This window comes from Nomascus leucogenys, unplaced genomic scaffold (assembly GCF_006542625.1).
Source record: "Nomascus leucogenys isolate Asia unplaced genomic scaffold, Asia_NLE_v1 000539F_243322_qpd_obj, whole genome shotgun sequence".
Classification (NCBI taxonomy): domain Eukaryota; kingdom Metazoa; phylum Chordata; class Mammalia; order Primates; family Hylobatidae; genus Nomascus; species Nomascus leucogenys.
Genome location: NW_022096905.1, coordinates 163,535 through 180,045, shown reverse-complemented (window position 1 = coordinate 180,045; position 16,511 = coordinate 163,535). Strand labels below are relative to the sequence as shown.

At 40.1% G+C, this 16,511-nt stretch overlaps 1 pseudogene; it reads left to right on the top strand.

The window, feature by feature from the left end:
• The first annotated feature begins 6,908 nt into the window (after positions 1-6,908).
• LOC100598566 lies at positions 6,909-15,094 on the top strand (annotated as a pseudogene).
• Positions 15,095-16,511: the final 1,417 nt, after the last annotated feature.

The following is a 16,511-nucleotide window of genomic DNA, read 5'->3' as shown; positions in this document are numbered from 1 at the left end:
AGTGGATATTGGTGAACCACAAATGCTGCTGCCTGATCATTCCTCTGGAGGTTTTGTCTCAGAGGAGTACCCGGCCATGTTAGGTGTCAGTCCACCCCTACTGGGGGGTGCCTCCCAGTTAGGCTACTCAGGGATCAAGGACCCAGTTGACGAGGCAGTCTTCCCATTCTCAGATCTCCAGCTGAATGCTGGGAGAACCACTACTCTATTCAATGCTGTCAGACAGGGACATTTAAGTCTGCAGAGGTTACTGTGGCCTTCTGTTTGTCTGTGCCTTGCCCCCAGAGGTGGAGCCTACAGAGTCTGGCAGGCCTCCTTGTGCTGTGGTGGGCTCCACCTAGTTCGAAATTCCTGGGCACTTTGTTTACCTACTCAAGCCTCAGCAATGGCAGGCACTCCTTCCCCAGCCTCGCTGCCACCTTGCAGTTTGATCTCAGACTGCTGTGCTAGCAATGAGTGAGGCTCCATGGGCGTAAGACCCTCTGAGCCAGGTGCCGGATATAATATTCTGGTGTGCCCTTTGTTAAGGTCATTGGAAAAGTGCAGTATTAGGGTAGGAGTGACCTGATTTTCCAGGTGCTGTCTGTAACCCCTTTCTTTGACTAGGAAAGGGAATTCCCAGACCACTTGTACTTTCTGGGTGAGGCAATGCCTCGCCCTGCTTTGGCTCATGCACAGTGCACTACACCCACTGTCCTGCATCCACTGTCCAGCACTCCCCAGTGAGATGAACCCAGTACCTCATTTGGAAATGCAGAAATCACCCATCTTCTGTGTCACTCATCCTGGGAGGTGTAGACTGGAGATGTTCCTATTCAGCCATCTCAGCTAATTCCCTCATAACTGTAAAATATTGTATTAGGGAAAAAAATGAAGAGTATGTCTTCCATGCTCAGGTGCCCTGATTAAAATCAGTTAAGACCCATCTGCCTGGTGTGGTGGCTCACACCTGTAATTCCAGCACTTTGAAAGGCAGAGACTGGTGGATCACTTGAGCTCAAATGTTCAAGACTAGCCTGCTCAACATAACAAAACCTCATATTTGCCAAACATACAAATATTATCCAGTTGTGGTAGTGTGCACCTGTAGTCCCAGCTACTTAGGAGGCTGAGCTGGGAGAATCGGCAGAATGTCAAAGCTGCAGTAAGCCACTGCACCCCAGCCAGAATGATAGGGAAAGAGACCCTGTCTCAGAAATAAAAATACATAAAGAGACCCATTCTTTCAGACACCCTCCTTCTTCTAGTGAGCCATACATAAAACACAGGGCTTTGTACTGAAATGTTTTAAGATGAACTGAAAATACTCCCACAATCAGGAGCAGTAGATGGGGGTTGCTCACTTCCTGCTCTTCGAGTTGAAGCAAGGCAGAGGCCTGGAGACTCAAACTGATAAATATATTAATTGCTTTCTTTTCATATGTTGTATTAAGCTATTCTTGCATTGCTATTTAAAAAACCTGAGACTGGGTAATTTATAAAAAAGAATTTGATTGCCTCATGGTTCTGCAGGCTATAAAGGAAGCATAGCACCAGTGTCTGCTTCTGGGAAGGCCTGGGGAAGCTTACAATCATGGTGAAAGAGGAGCAGGCATCTCACATTGTAGAAGCAGAAGCAAGATAGATGGGGGAGGGAAGGCCCATACTTCTAAACAACCAGATCTCATGAATACTCACTATCACAAGGATGGCACAGAGCCACAAGGGACTCACCCCATGATTCAACCACCTCCTCCCCAGGCCCCACCTGCCACATTGGGGATTAAAATTCAATATCAGATTTAGAGCGGACATCTAAACTACATCACATGACCATCAGAAAAACAGATAAAGAATTCATGATTTCTACTGTCCAGAAAATTTCCATCTAGAGCAAACGGATTAATGGCTGAATTCAGCATCCTGTGGTGGGAAGTGAGAAGGGAGCTGCACAGGGGACTTTGGCTGCATTTGCTCCACTTCCCTTATGCTGTTCCTCCGAGTTCTGATATCACTGCCTGAAGGGCTATTCATGGACAGAAGAATAATTGTTATTGTTGTGATTATTTCTGTTTCTTTTATCTTGGTAAAAATAAGTTTCTTTTTTTTTTTGAGACAGAATCTCACTCTGTCACCCAGGCTGGAGTGGAGTAGCGTGATCTTGGCTCACTGCAAGCTCCACCTCCCAGATTCACGCCATTCTCCTGCTTCAGCCTCCCAAATAGCTGGGATTACAGGGGCCCGCCACCACAGCTGGCTAATTTTTTTGTATTTTTAGTAGAGATGGGGTTTCACCATGTTAGCCAGGATGGTCTCGGTTTCCTGACCTCGTGGTCCACCTGCCTCAGCCTCCCAACATACTGGGATTACAGGTGTGAGCCACCGCATCTGGTATAAGTTTTTAGCTTCTCATATAATTGTCCTAAAAATCCCTAAGGGTTTTTCTTCAGTTTCTTGTTATCATGTGTTATAAAAATTGACAGGGAAGTGGCTAAAACAGATCAAAATTACACAAGCTCTAAGAGTCAAGTCTCTGTTGGGCAGGCTTAGGAAAGACAGAACTGGAAATACTCCACAAGCATGGACATCGGAATCATGGGGTCCACTTTCTGTTCCAGTCCTGCCAGATCAACCCTCTTCTAAGGTCTCATCCAGGTCTGGATTCACCCTAGAATCTTCTCTCACAGAACTGATTAAAGGAGATCAGAGATTCGGTGCTGAGGCTCCTGCTGCCTCAGAACTGATTAAAGGAGACCAGAGGTTTGGGCTGAGGCTCCTGCTGCCTCCTGAGCTGGTGCCCACAATTTCCTAAAATAGAAAAGCAGATAAATGGAAGCAAATAATTGCATATTTGGGGGCCATAATCTCTTTTTCATTGAAGCCAGTGCTTCTAGAGACATCCTACCTAGCAACTTGTTTTCCATTCCTGCAAATCCAGTGGCTGCTCCACAAGGCACAAGAAAGTAAATATAAATATAAAACATCTCTCTGAACAGTTCACCCTTTTTTCTCTATCCCTTGCAACTGTCGATATAGCTTTTATTCTGCACATTTTATTTTTCAGGTGAATAATTTTTAAAATGGAAGAAGAAATAGAAATGCTAGGCCCTTTATTTAAATCCTGAAAATTGCAGAAAACTTCAGCACCCAACTGCCAGGGTGCTATGAGGATTAACTCATATCATGTAATGTTTCCTTAACAGTGCTCTGTAACAGACTTCTGAACACATATTACGTGCTCAATAAAGATTGTATTAACTCATGTGTACATGTTTTCCAAATGCAGACTTACTCAAACATTGATGCCTTCTCTAGGTTTTCTAGATGGTGAAGAGCCATCAGAAAATGACAAGTTTGAAAATGGTGATTGGTGGTTTCCACTTTGGGCCAAAAGTATTTGTGTTGTGGTAAGAGTGTTGGGTGTCAGGAGTTCTGTGCTGTGCCTACTTTCCCTAACTGAGTGCTACTATATTGGATGTAGTGGAAGAAACATCAGCATTAAAAGGAGACTTTTTAAAGAAGCCAATTCATGGACCCCTTCCAAACTTGCAGAATCACATCACTAAGAAAGAGTCTGGAATCGGAAATAATTCCTAGACACATTGAAACTTGAGAGGCAACCGGGAGCAGTGGCTCACGCCTGTAATCCCAACAATTTGGGAGGCCAAAGTGGGCAGATCATCTGAGGTCAGGAGTTCAAGACCAGCCTGGGCAACATGGACAAACCATGTCTCTACTGAAACATACAAAAATTAGCCAGGTGTCGTGGCTGGTGCCTTTAATCCTAGCTACTCTGGGGGCTGAGACTGGAGAATCGCTTGAACCTGGGAGGTGGAGGTTGCAGTGGGCCAAGATGGTGCCACTGCACTCCTGCCTGGACAATGAGTGAAAATTCTGTCAAAAGAAAGAAAGAAGGAAGGAAGAAGGAAGGAAGGAAGGAAGAAGAAACTTAGAAACTTGAGAGGCAATGCTTAGCTAAGTGGCTCTCAGCCCATGCTTCCAGCCATAATCACATGGCCAGCTTAAAGAAATACCGTCACCTGTGCCCTCCCCAGAGACTCTGTCTATTGGTCTTGGTCAGAGCATCTATGTGGTTGTAATTAGAAAGGCAAATTGTCCCTCTTTGATGATTACATAATATCACATATACAAAAAATCTAAAGACCACCAAAAAAAACTCTTAGATTTGATAAATAAATTTAATAATGTTTCAGAATGCAAAATCAACGTACAAAAATTAGTAGCATTTTTATACACTAATGATGATCAAGATGAGAACTGAATTAAAAAGTCATTTCCTTTTACAAAAGCTACAAAAAAGGTAAAATGCTTAGAAATACAATTAGTCAAAGAGATGAAAGATCCCTACAAGGAAAACTACAAAACACTGATGAAAGAAATTGTACATGACACAAATGAGAAAAACATCCCATGCTCATGGATTGAAAGAATTATGATCATTAAAATGACTCTACTGCCCAAAACAATCTACATATTAAATGCAATTCCTACAAAAATGCCAATGTTATTTCTTATAAAATTAGAAAAAAAAATTCTAAAATTTACATGGAACCACAAAAAGAGCCTGAATAGCCAAAGCAAATCTAAGCAAAGAGAATAAAGCTGGAGATATTACATTATCTGACTTAAAATTATACTAGAAGGCTTTAGTAACCAAAACAGCATGGTACTGATATAAATTGACACATAGATCAATGGTACAGAATAGAGAACCTGGAAGTAAACCCACATACCTACAAACAACTGATCTTTTACAAAGTCAACAAAAGCATACACTGGAAAAACGACATCCTATTCAACAAATTGTGCTGTAAAAATTATATTGCCATATGCAGAAGTATGGAATGGGACCCCTATGTCCCACCATATACAAAAATCAACTCAATATGGATTAAAAGACTAAAATGTAAGACCTGAAACTATAAAAACGCTAGAAGAAACTCTAGGATGAACTCTTCTAGAGATTGACTTAGACAAAGAATTTATGACTAAGATCTCAAAAGCAGATGTAACAATAACAAAAATAGAAAAAAGGAACTCAATTAAACTAAAAAGCTCTGGAAAATGAGATTTTAATTAACACAGTGAACAAAAAAACTTATGGAATGAGATAAATGTTTACAAGTTTTGCATGTGACAAAGATCTAATGTCCAGAATATACAAGGAACTCAAACAGCTCAACAAAAATAAAACAAATAACCACATTGAAAAGCAAGCAAAGAACATGAACATATAAAAAAAAAGACAATGATGGTCAACAAGCATGTAAAAGATGCTCAAAGTTGTCAATGATCAGAGAAATGCCAATTAAAAACCACAATGAGATACCAACTTACACCATGCAGAATGGCTATTAGTAAAAAGCAGAAAAATGAGCTATCGGCAAGGATACAGAGAAAAGAGAACACTTATACATTGTTTGTGGGAATGTAACTTTCTACAACCTCTATGGGAAACAGTATGGAGATTTCAAAAAAGACAAAAAATAGAACTTCCATTTGATTCAGCACTCCCACTACTTGGTGTCTACCCAAAGGAAAATAATTTATTACATGAAGAAAATACCCACACTTATATATTTATTGTAGCACTATTCACAATAACAAATATATGAAATCAATTTAAATTTGTCAATCAATAATCAAATAAAGAAAACGTGCTATACATTTATACCATGGAATGCTACTCAGCCATGAAGAATAACATAATGTCTTTTGCAATGATATGAATAAAACCGGAGGCCATTATTGTAAGCGAAAAACCTCAGAAACAGAAAATCAAATTCTGCATTTTCTCACTTGTAAGTGTGAACTCAATTATGCATACATGTGGATATAGAGACTGGAAAAATTGACACTGGAGACTCAGAAAGACGGGAGGTTGGCAGAGGTTTCAGGAATGAGAAAATAACCAATTGGGACAATAAACAGCATTCAGATGATGTTGTCACAACAAAAGCCCATACTTCATCATTATGCAACATGCTTCTGTGAGGGAGCTGCATTTGTACTATCTAACGTAATAATAAAGACAAAAAAAGGCCTGGTGCAGTGGCTCAAGCTTATAATCCCAGCGCTTTGGGAGGCTGAGGTGGGCGGATCACGTGGTCAGGAGTTCAAGACCAGCCTAGCCAATATAGTGAAACCCCATCTCTACTAAAAACACAAAAATTAGCCTGGGGGTGGAGCACACCCGTAGTCCCAGCTACTCGGGAGGCTGAGGCAGGAGAATCACTTGAACCTGGGAAATGGAGTTTGTGGTAAGCCGAGATCATGTCACTGCACTCCAGCCTGGAGAACAGAGGGAGACTCCGTCTCAAAAAAATAAATAAAGAAGAGAGAGGAAAAAAAAACTTTGGCTTTTATCAAGAGGACAAACTGAATACACCTCATAATTTTCATAAATAATTAGATTAGGCAAAAAAATTTAATAAAAATTAATTGTATTTTAAGAATGGTACAGAAAGATAATTTGATGCATTAGAGTAGTTGGTACTTAGCACATACAATATGTTAGGCAAGATTCTAAGCCCCTTAGAAATTTATGGACAGAATATGTAACAGTAAAATAAATAACACAAAGATTCATTGGCAATGACAAACTGACATATTTTCAATCATATTAGATGATATTAAAACCGTTAACAAATTTACTGTTTTGTTTCATAATAAAAAGTAATGTTAAAAAGTTTGACTAATTAGGCATATGGATAAATGGGTAGCATTTTGTCCAGTAGACAGAGGATACACATTTTCAAAGACCAGACAAAATTATTTATTTACTTTCAGGGCGAGAGAACAGTTTTATTATCTGGGGATACAGTGGGGTCTTCTCCCTGGGAGGGGTGTCTTCTCCCTGGGAGGTGGGTCTTCCACTGATTACCCCTGCCAGGGCTCCAGGGGGAGCCATGCGATTCAGTTCTGGGCTCCGCTGGGGGCAGGGCCTTGGAGAAGGCGAACTGTGCAGGGAATCAGCAGCTGTGGAGTCCTCACCGCCCGCTCCGTCCGGCTGCACCAGTTCTCCTGGTGCTCCTCAAGCTCCCACGAAGTCTGCATCTCTGGAGGGCGGTGAACCATCCTGCCCAGAACCTTATCCTCACAGCCCAGTTTGACGCAGACCAGCCATTTCTGCTTCCTCCCCTCGGGCTGGACTTTGCACTTGCGTTTCTTCCAGTCCTTCCTCCGGCCGCTTCTCTGTCTGCCAGAGCTTAAATTCCAGCTTCACAAATGTTCCACCTGGGAAGAGCGTGTCCAGGGCGCTGTCCACACTGGTCTCCGGGAAGGCCCGCTGCACCAGCTGGTGCCTGCAGATTCCTCCAAGGCCACCTGCAGGCCCCAGCGCTGGCCCCTTGAGCTCGGCCCCGCCCGCTCCCCCGCAACCACCCACGGGGCCAGCGAGATCCACAGCAGGCTTCCCCTGTCATCCCAGCCCTGCGAAGCCGATGTGCGCCCCTTAGTTCTCGAGCCCGCCGGGAGCCACCTCCTCCCCTGCCCCTGGGCGGGGGGGCATGCCCACAGAACGCTGGGCAGATGAGAAGGATCCGGGAAATGTCCTTTTCTCCACACTGACCTTGGGGCCTACCGGGTCCTCTCCACTCCCTCCCACCCTGCCCGCACTGTTCCCTGGGTGCCCACAGTGTCAGCAATGTTCCCTGTCACGCTGGGAAGCCGTCCTGTTGCCCACTGTCACCCTTCCTCCTTTTCTGACCCATTCTCTCTCCCCACTGAGTCTCCCACACGACCCTCTCTCCTCCCAGCTGTCTTGGAGCCCCTCTCTGCTTCCCCAGCTCAGTCCCCTCTCTAACTGCTTCTCCCTTCCTTCCCCCACGAATTTCCCAGCTCCCACGGGGTGCCCCCAATCCCCAGGACCCAGGCCAACCACACAAAATTATTTTAAATGGGAAGACTTGAATTCTATTGAATTCATGAAAGCAGGAATCTATCTGGTCATACTTTAAATAATTTTTAAAGATAATAGCAACTATCAATTTAAAGTTTAACCAGAGTTCAGAATACTTACCATTTTACCACAAAGAAAAATAAAAACCTGTTATAACTAACCAATTCAGTAAATTTTCAGTATAAAATATTAACATATGAACATCGGTTACATTTTTTTACAGTAACAACAAAATATCTGAAAAAGGAATAAGGATAATTCCATTTACAATATTATCAAATAGAATGGAATACTTAGGAATGAGTTTAACAAAGAATATGAAAGATCTCCATACTGAAAACTATAAAATGTTGAGGAAAGAAAATGAAGAATACAAAATGGGAACTATATCCTGTGTCCATGGATTCTGAAAATATTGTTAAAATATCCATACTACACAAAGTGATCTACAGAGTTAAATAAATTTCTATCAAAATTTTAATGCCATTTTATTAAAAATGCAGAACAACAATTTTAAAATTAGTATGGAACCACAAAAGACCCCAAATAGCCAAATACTGAGAAGAACAAAAAGGCTGGAAGCCTCACACTTCCTAATTCAAACTGTATTACAAAACTGTAGCTATCAGAATAGTAGAGTACCTACATAAAATCCAATATAACAGAATAGAGGACCCAGAAAGAAACTCACAAATATACAGTCAACCAATCCCACAGAATGGAGAAAGGATAAACACATCCAGGAGTGGTGTAGGAAAAACTAGCTATGCACAGACAAAAAGTAAACCTTTCTCTCATACCATCACGAAATGAATTTGAAATGAAATAAATACTTTAATAAAAGAACTGAAATAATGAATACTCTAAAAGAAAACATGGGGAAAAACCTCCTTGACACTGGTCACGGCAATGATGCTTTAGATTTGACACCAAGAACACAGTCAACAAATGCAAAAATGAACAAGTCAAAGTAAAAATTATGTCAAAGTAAAAAGTTTCTGCACAATAAAGGAAACAATCAGCAAAATATAAAGGCATTATATGGAATGGGAGAAAATATTTGTAAGCCATATGTAGGATAATACATTACTATCCAAAATATATATCACACTAATCAATACAAAAGAAGAATCCACACAGCAGAATTAAAAGCAATTTCCTGATTAATAATTGGGCAAAATATATAAATAGCAATTTTTCCAAAGATATACAAATGGCCAATAGGTATATAAAAAATGCTCAACATCACTAATTATCAGAGTAATTAAAATGAAAATCACAATGAAGTATCACCTTATCACGGTGTTTGGATACCTATTATCAAAAAGTCAAAAGATAAAAAGGGTTAGGGTGCAGAGAAAAGAGAACACTTGTACACTTGTGCTGAGGATGTCAAGTGGTACAGCTATTATGAAAAACAGTATGGAGGTTCCTTATAATTTTTAAACTAGAACTACCATTAATCCCAATTCAGAGTATATAGCCAAAGGAAATAAAATCAGTATCATCAAGGGTATCTGCACTCCTCTGATACAGATAAATAAATAAACTGAGAGATATATAATTTCAGCTTTAATAAAAAATGAAATTCTTTCATTTACAAAAATATTGATAAATCTTGAAGTCATTATGCTAAGTGAAATAAGCTGAATACAGAAGGACAACTACTGCATGATCTTGTTTGTATGTAAAATCTAAAAAAGTAAATAAAAATTAAAATTAAAAAGCCATGGAAACAGAGTAGAACGGTGGTTCCCATGGGCTAGGAAGTGGGGAAAGTGGGGAGATATCCATGGAAGGGATGCACCTTCAGTTATAAGGTAACTGCTGGGGACCTAATGTACACAATGCTGACTATACCAAAACCTGGCAGAGACATAACCAAAAAAGAGAATTTCAGACCAATATCCTTGATGAACATTGATGCAAAAATCCTCAATAAAATACTGGCAAACCGAATCCAGCAGCACATCAAAAAGCTTATCCACCATGATCAAGTGGGCTTCATCCCTGGGATGCAAGGCTGGTTCAACATATGCAAATCAATAAATGTAATCCAGCATATAAACAGAACCAAAGACAAAAACCACATGATTATCTCAATAGATGCAGAAAAGGCCTTTGACAAAATTCAACAACCCTTCATGCTAAAAACTCTCAATAAATTAGGTATTGATGGGACATATCTCAAAATAATAAGAGCTATCTACGACAAACCCACAGCCAATATCATACCGAATGGGCAAAAACTGGAAGCATTCCCTCTGAAAACTGGCACAAGACAGGGATGCCCTCTATCACCGCTCCTATTCAACATAGTGTTGGAAGTTCTGGCCAGGGCAATCAGGCAGGAGAAGGAAATAAAGGGTATTCAATTAGGAAAAGAGGAAGTCAAATTGTCCCTGTTTGCAGATGACATGATTGTATATCTAGAAAACCCCATTGTCTCAGCCCAAAATCTCCTTAAGCTGATTAGCAACTTCAGCGAAGTCTCAGGATACAAAATTAATGTACAAAAATCACAAGCATTCTTGTACACCAATAACAGACAAACAGAGAGCCAAATCATGAGTGAACTCCCATTCACAATTGCTTCAAAGGGAATAAAATACCTAGGAATCCAACTTACAAGGGATGTGAAGGACCTCTTCAAGGAGAACTACAAACCACTGCTCAATGAAATAAAAGAGGATACAAACAAATGGAAGAACATTCCATGCTCATGGGTTGGAAGAATCAATATCGTGAAAATGGCCATACTGCCCAAGGTAATTTATAGATTCAATGCCATCCCCATCAAGCTACCAATGACTTTCTTCACAGAATTGGAAAAAACTACTTTAAAGTTCATATGGAACCAAAAAAGAGCCCGCATCGCCAAGTCAATCCTAAGCCAAAAGAACAAAGCTGGAGGCATCACGCTACCTGACTTTAAACTATACTACAAGGCTACAGTAACCAAAACAGCATGGTACTGGTACCACAACAGAGACATAGATCAATGGAACAGAACAGAGCCCTCAGAAATGATGCCGCATAGCTACAACTATCTGATCTTTGACAAACCTGACAAAAACAAGAAATGGGGAAAGGATTCCCTATTTAATAAATGGTGCTGGGAAAACTGGCTAGCCATATGTAGAAAGCTGCAACTGGATCCCTTCCTTACACCTTATACAAAAATTAATTCAAGATGGATTAAAGACTTATATGTTAGACCTAAAACCATTAAAATCCTACAAGAAAACCTAGGCAATACCATTCAGGACATAGGCGTGGGCAAGAACTTCATGTCTAAAACACCAAAAGCAATGGCAACGAAAGCCAAAATCGACAAATGGGATCTCATTAAACTAAAGAGCTTCTGCACAGCAAAAGAAACTATCATCAGAATGAACAGGCAACCTACAGAATGGGAGAAAATTTTTGCAACCTACTCATCTGACGAAGGGCTAATATCCAGAATCTACAATGAACTCAAACAAATTTACAAGAAAAAAACAAACAACCCCATCAAAAAGTGGACAGAGGGCATGAACAAACACTTCTCAAAAGAAGACATTTATGCAGCCAGAAAACACATGAAGAAATGCTCATCATCACTGGCCATCAGAGAAATGCAAATCAAAACCACAGTGAGATACCATCTCACACCAGTTAGAATGGCCATCATTAAAAAATCAGGAAACAACAGGTGCTGGAGAGGATGTGGAGAAATAGGAACACTTTTACACTGTTGGTGGGACTGTAAACTAGTTCAACCATTGTGGAAGTCAGTGTGGCGATTCCTCAGGGATCTCGAACTAGAAATACCATTTGACCCAGCCATCCCATTACTGGGTATATACCCAAAGGACTATAAATCATGCTGCTATAAAGACACATGCACACGTATGTTTATTGCGGCACTATTCACAATAGCAAAGAGTTGGAACCAACCCAAATGTCCAACAACGATAGACTGGATTAAGAAAATGTGGCACATATACACCATGGAATACTATGCAGCCATAAAAAATGATGAGTTCGTGTCCTTTGTAGGGACATGGATGAAAGTGGAAAACATCATTCTCAGTAAACTATCGCAAGGACAAAAAACCAAACACCGCATGTTCTCTCTCATAGGTGGGAATTGAACAATGAGAACTCATGGACACAGGAAGGGGAACATCACACTCAGGGGACTGTTGTGGGGTGGGGGGAGGGGGGAGGGACAGCATTAGGAGATACCCCTAATGCTAAATGACGAGTTAATGGGTGCAGGAAATCAACATGGCACATGGATACATATGTAACAAACCTGCACATTGTGCACATGTACCCTAAAACCCTAAAGTATAATAAAAAAAAAAAAAACAATACTGTGTACTTGAAATTTGTTACAAAAGTACATCTCAGGTGTTCCCAACACACACACACAGAAATGTATTAACTATGTAAGGGGATAGATATGCTAACTAGCTTAATTGAGATAATCTAAAGACGTATACACATCTCAAAACATTCTTGTACACCCTAAAAATACACACTTTTCAATTTGTCAATCATAGTTCAACGAATGGAGGAAAAATAAGAGTAACCAGGAGGTCATATGTAGCCACATGGAAACTCGATTTAAAACACTCTTGGCCACTGTTTCCAGCTCAACTCGAGAACGGCGGGAGCGCCTCCGGCCCCTGGACTTCGACGCTCCTCCTGCAGCCCCCGTGGCTGGAGAAGGTGCAATCCTTCCCAGGACACCAGGCCGCACAGATCCGGCAGGGCCATCGCCATCCCCTTGCTTGTTGCCGCAGCCCCGTTAGGCTCCGCGTTTCGGGGCGTCCAGGCCGGGGAGGCTGCCTGTGGCTGCCCGTGCGCCCCCGTGGCCCGTGGCTCCGCAGGCCTCCGCTTCGGCCCAGCGCAGCCCCTCCGAGGCCTCAGCAGTCTGGCTCCCTAACTCACGGCCTCCTCCGGCCCGTCCCCACCGCCAGCGCCTTCGCTTTGGCCGCCCCTCCCCCTCCCCGTCCCTAAGCCCGCGACAGGAGCAACTGCCAGGAACTCCGCATGCAGCTGGAAGAACTCAGTAACATACTTCGCTGTGGGAGAAATGGAGATAATAAAAGTGTGCAGAAGTACTCACAGAGAACCATGGTCCTTGGCCAATTTCAGATTATTATTGTCAGACCTACTCTAATGATGTTAGTCTTCCAAATAAAGTGAGTGACTGAACTGTCAGATCAGCAAGATCAGGATATTGAAACTCCTACTTTGAATTCTAAAGACCAGTTACAAATAGAAAATGATGTTCACCCTGGTACTGATAAAACAGCAATGTTGAATGTAGACAAGAGGGTCATTTGCCTCAAATTCACAGGAGCCAGCATCTGCATTGGCAGCACAAGATACATCCTTAGAAGATTCGTCATTAGCTGGAAGTTTGAGAGCTGCAGCAGAAGCGGCTTTATCACAGATTGCACTTAGTTTGGATGAAAATGCTGGACTGTATTTTGACCACAGCACTGGTTTCTATTAAGATTCTGAGAATCAAATTTATTATGATCAAATTTATTACTACTGTGATGTGGAAAGTGGTCGCTATCGGTTTCATTCTCAAGTAGATTTGCAGCCTTATCAGATTTATAGCACAAAACAAAAATAAAAAATTAAGAAAGGATCCAGACACTCCTAAAGAAAAAAATAAGGAAAAGGATTTGAATTCAGAGGATCAAGAAACCGTCAGTGTTGAACATACAAGCTGCAGTGGGAAAGACAATTTTACAAGTGTGAAGAAAAGGCCAAAATAAGCATTCATCTCAGAAATGCTCCCCCAAAATTCACTGTTCCAGTTAGTGGAAACACTATGGAATCTCCTCTTAATGAAAACATCTCAATTCAACTTTATTTAAAGATGAGAAAGTGACAGACACTGATAGTGAACCAGAAGAAGGTGAAATTACAGACTCTTAAGCCGAGGGCAGTTATGATGAAGGCATTACAGTGAAGGCAATGCAACTGTGAAAGATGCTGAGGAGGAAGATGAGGAAAAAGTGTGGCCCTCATATATGAGAGTAATTGTCATTAGATCACCTGTGTTACAGACAGGATCATTCTTCGTCATTACTGCTGTAAAACCTGCTACAATTGGAAGGGAAAATTATATGGAGCATACTCTTCGAATCCCTGAAGTTGGTGTAAGTTTCATGCAGAAATTCATTTTGACCATGACTTACAAACTTATGTCCTTTTGGATCAGGCAGTCAAAATGGAACAATTGTTCATGGAAAATGGATTGTTCAGCTGAAAACTAAATGTGACCCTTATGAACTTGAGCATGGAGATAAAGTAAAACTTGGAGAGACTGGAGAGAAACGAGCAACCTCCAGGGGCTCCTCACGCAGCTGGAAGAACTCAGTAATGTACTCCACTGTGGGAGAAATGGAGGTAATAAAAGTCTGATGTAGAAGTACTCACAGAGAACCATGCTCCTTGATCAATGTCAGATTATTGTCAGACCTACTATAATGACGTTAGTCTTCCAAATAAAGTGAATGACTGAACTGTCAGATCAGCAAGATCATGATATCAAAACTCCTAATCTTATTACATTCACCCTGACAGTGATAGCTGTGTTGGATGTGAACCATGGTAGGTTAGAGTGCACATTTTCTTTGATAAGAAAGATCAATCATTTGTTGGTCCAACATGAACTAAGAAGGAAACGAGCTGGAAAGAAGAAAAGGATTTTTAAAATATTTGAGTAAAATATGGTTTACAGAATAGAGACTATGAAGATGTTAAGATACTAGAGAATCTAAAATATAAAGATAGAGCTGGAAAACATAGGGAGCAGATTGGAAGTGAAGGAAATTTCAAAAAAGATGATGCTCCTGCATCTGTTCATTCTGAAATTACTGACACTGACAAAGGTCAGAAGATGTTGAAAAAGAAGTGTTGAAAACAGGAGAAGGCCTGGGGAACGATGGTGGGAGAATAAGAACTCTGATACAGCTTCAGCTTCGGCAAACACAGGCAGGATTGGAGACAGACAAACCATCCTCAATTAAAGAGACTCACCTTCTCCACAACAAGAACAACAACAGCAACAACAGAAACTAGGACAAATCACAGGAGAGGTTTGCTGAAAACTTTCCAGAAACTAAACTTCAGAAAGATGACCTAAGAACCCTTCTTTGGGTAAAAGAGACTGAGGAGTGAAGGTTAATCACAGAGGAAAACTCAAGCTTTTTAAAAAATAGTTTGGAAACTCTTATTTTATTGCAGAACGTTTCTCCCCAAAAAAGTCAGTGGCACAAAAAAACTGTGTCACAGTTTACCCTTTCCTGATTCAGATGTGTGTAATAAAGTTTGGTTTGCAGCTTTTAAAAAACACTTTTTAAACTAATTGTTAGTGACTGAATTAAGTTATACAGTAAGTGAACTAAAGTTCACAGGGCACAGATAAGTTTATCAAACTTTACTATTTTATCTTGTCATTTACAACATCCATATAAGAAATTAGCCATATAAGCAAAATTCATATAACCACTTAAATGTACATTTGTCCTTGTCTCCATATATTCATACGAAGATGCACAGGAAATACAGCAAAAGAAACAATGAATGTCTATAAAAATAAATCTGACAATATACAGTATTTTTTATGCTCTTCAGGACCTAGATAAAAAAATGTTGAGAAAACATGGATAGTGAGTCCTAAATTTTCTTATATTTGGAACAGCCTAAATCATATTAAAGAACTAATGAACAGGTGACATGTCAAAGAAAATTCGTCTTTTATTGTTTTCTTCGGTGAAGACTCTGAATTTGTTGATATGTACTATACATTCAGCATTTGTATTTGGTTTGTTTCATAGCTAATGAAATGTTTATACATGAACAAATGAGCACAGTGTTGAAATAGTCCATGTGCTGGCATTCATACTTTTTATAAATACCATTGCAGGCAATGAAGCTGTGCCAGAAAAATCTGATTTCTAGTACAAAAGGAATACTTAGCCAGGGCCTCAAGCTCAATATATTTATCGAAAATGTCCTAAACTGCCATAAAGCATTATAATGTTAAATAACTCATTTCAATAAATTATGAATTAAAAAATACAAATGATCTCTTTTATGGATTAGGGAAGTGCTAATGAGAAAGAATGGCAATTGAAGCGAAAAGTTCTGAATTCAGGTAAATAATTTTACTCATATTAGTTTTATGTCAGAGAAAATTATACTTTTACCATACACTCTTTATTGCAGTGGAGTATTTAAAAAATAGGTACATAATATATAATTAATTTTCTAATGGTATAAAAGTAATCTCATTCTACAAATTATTACAATATGGTCTATTGATGGGAGGGGCGTTTCAAATGAAAAAACTTGGAATTTCTCATGAGGTAGTGACAGATGCCATATGCCAAATCTATGTAAAATATTTCACTCATATATGTAACTATGGATATTTCTGCTTTTCAGAAAAATAATTTACTTTAAACATTTAATGCACACAATTAAAATCACCAAGAAGTTACAAGAATTCACAGAATTCCTAACATAGTTCAAAGGAAATTAAGAAAACACCCCAGGACTGGAAGTAAATAAAGGTAGTGATCTAGAGAAGTAA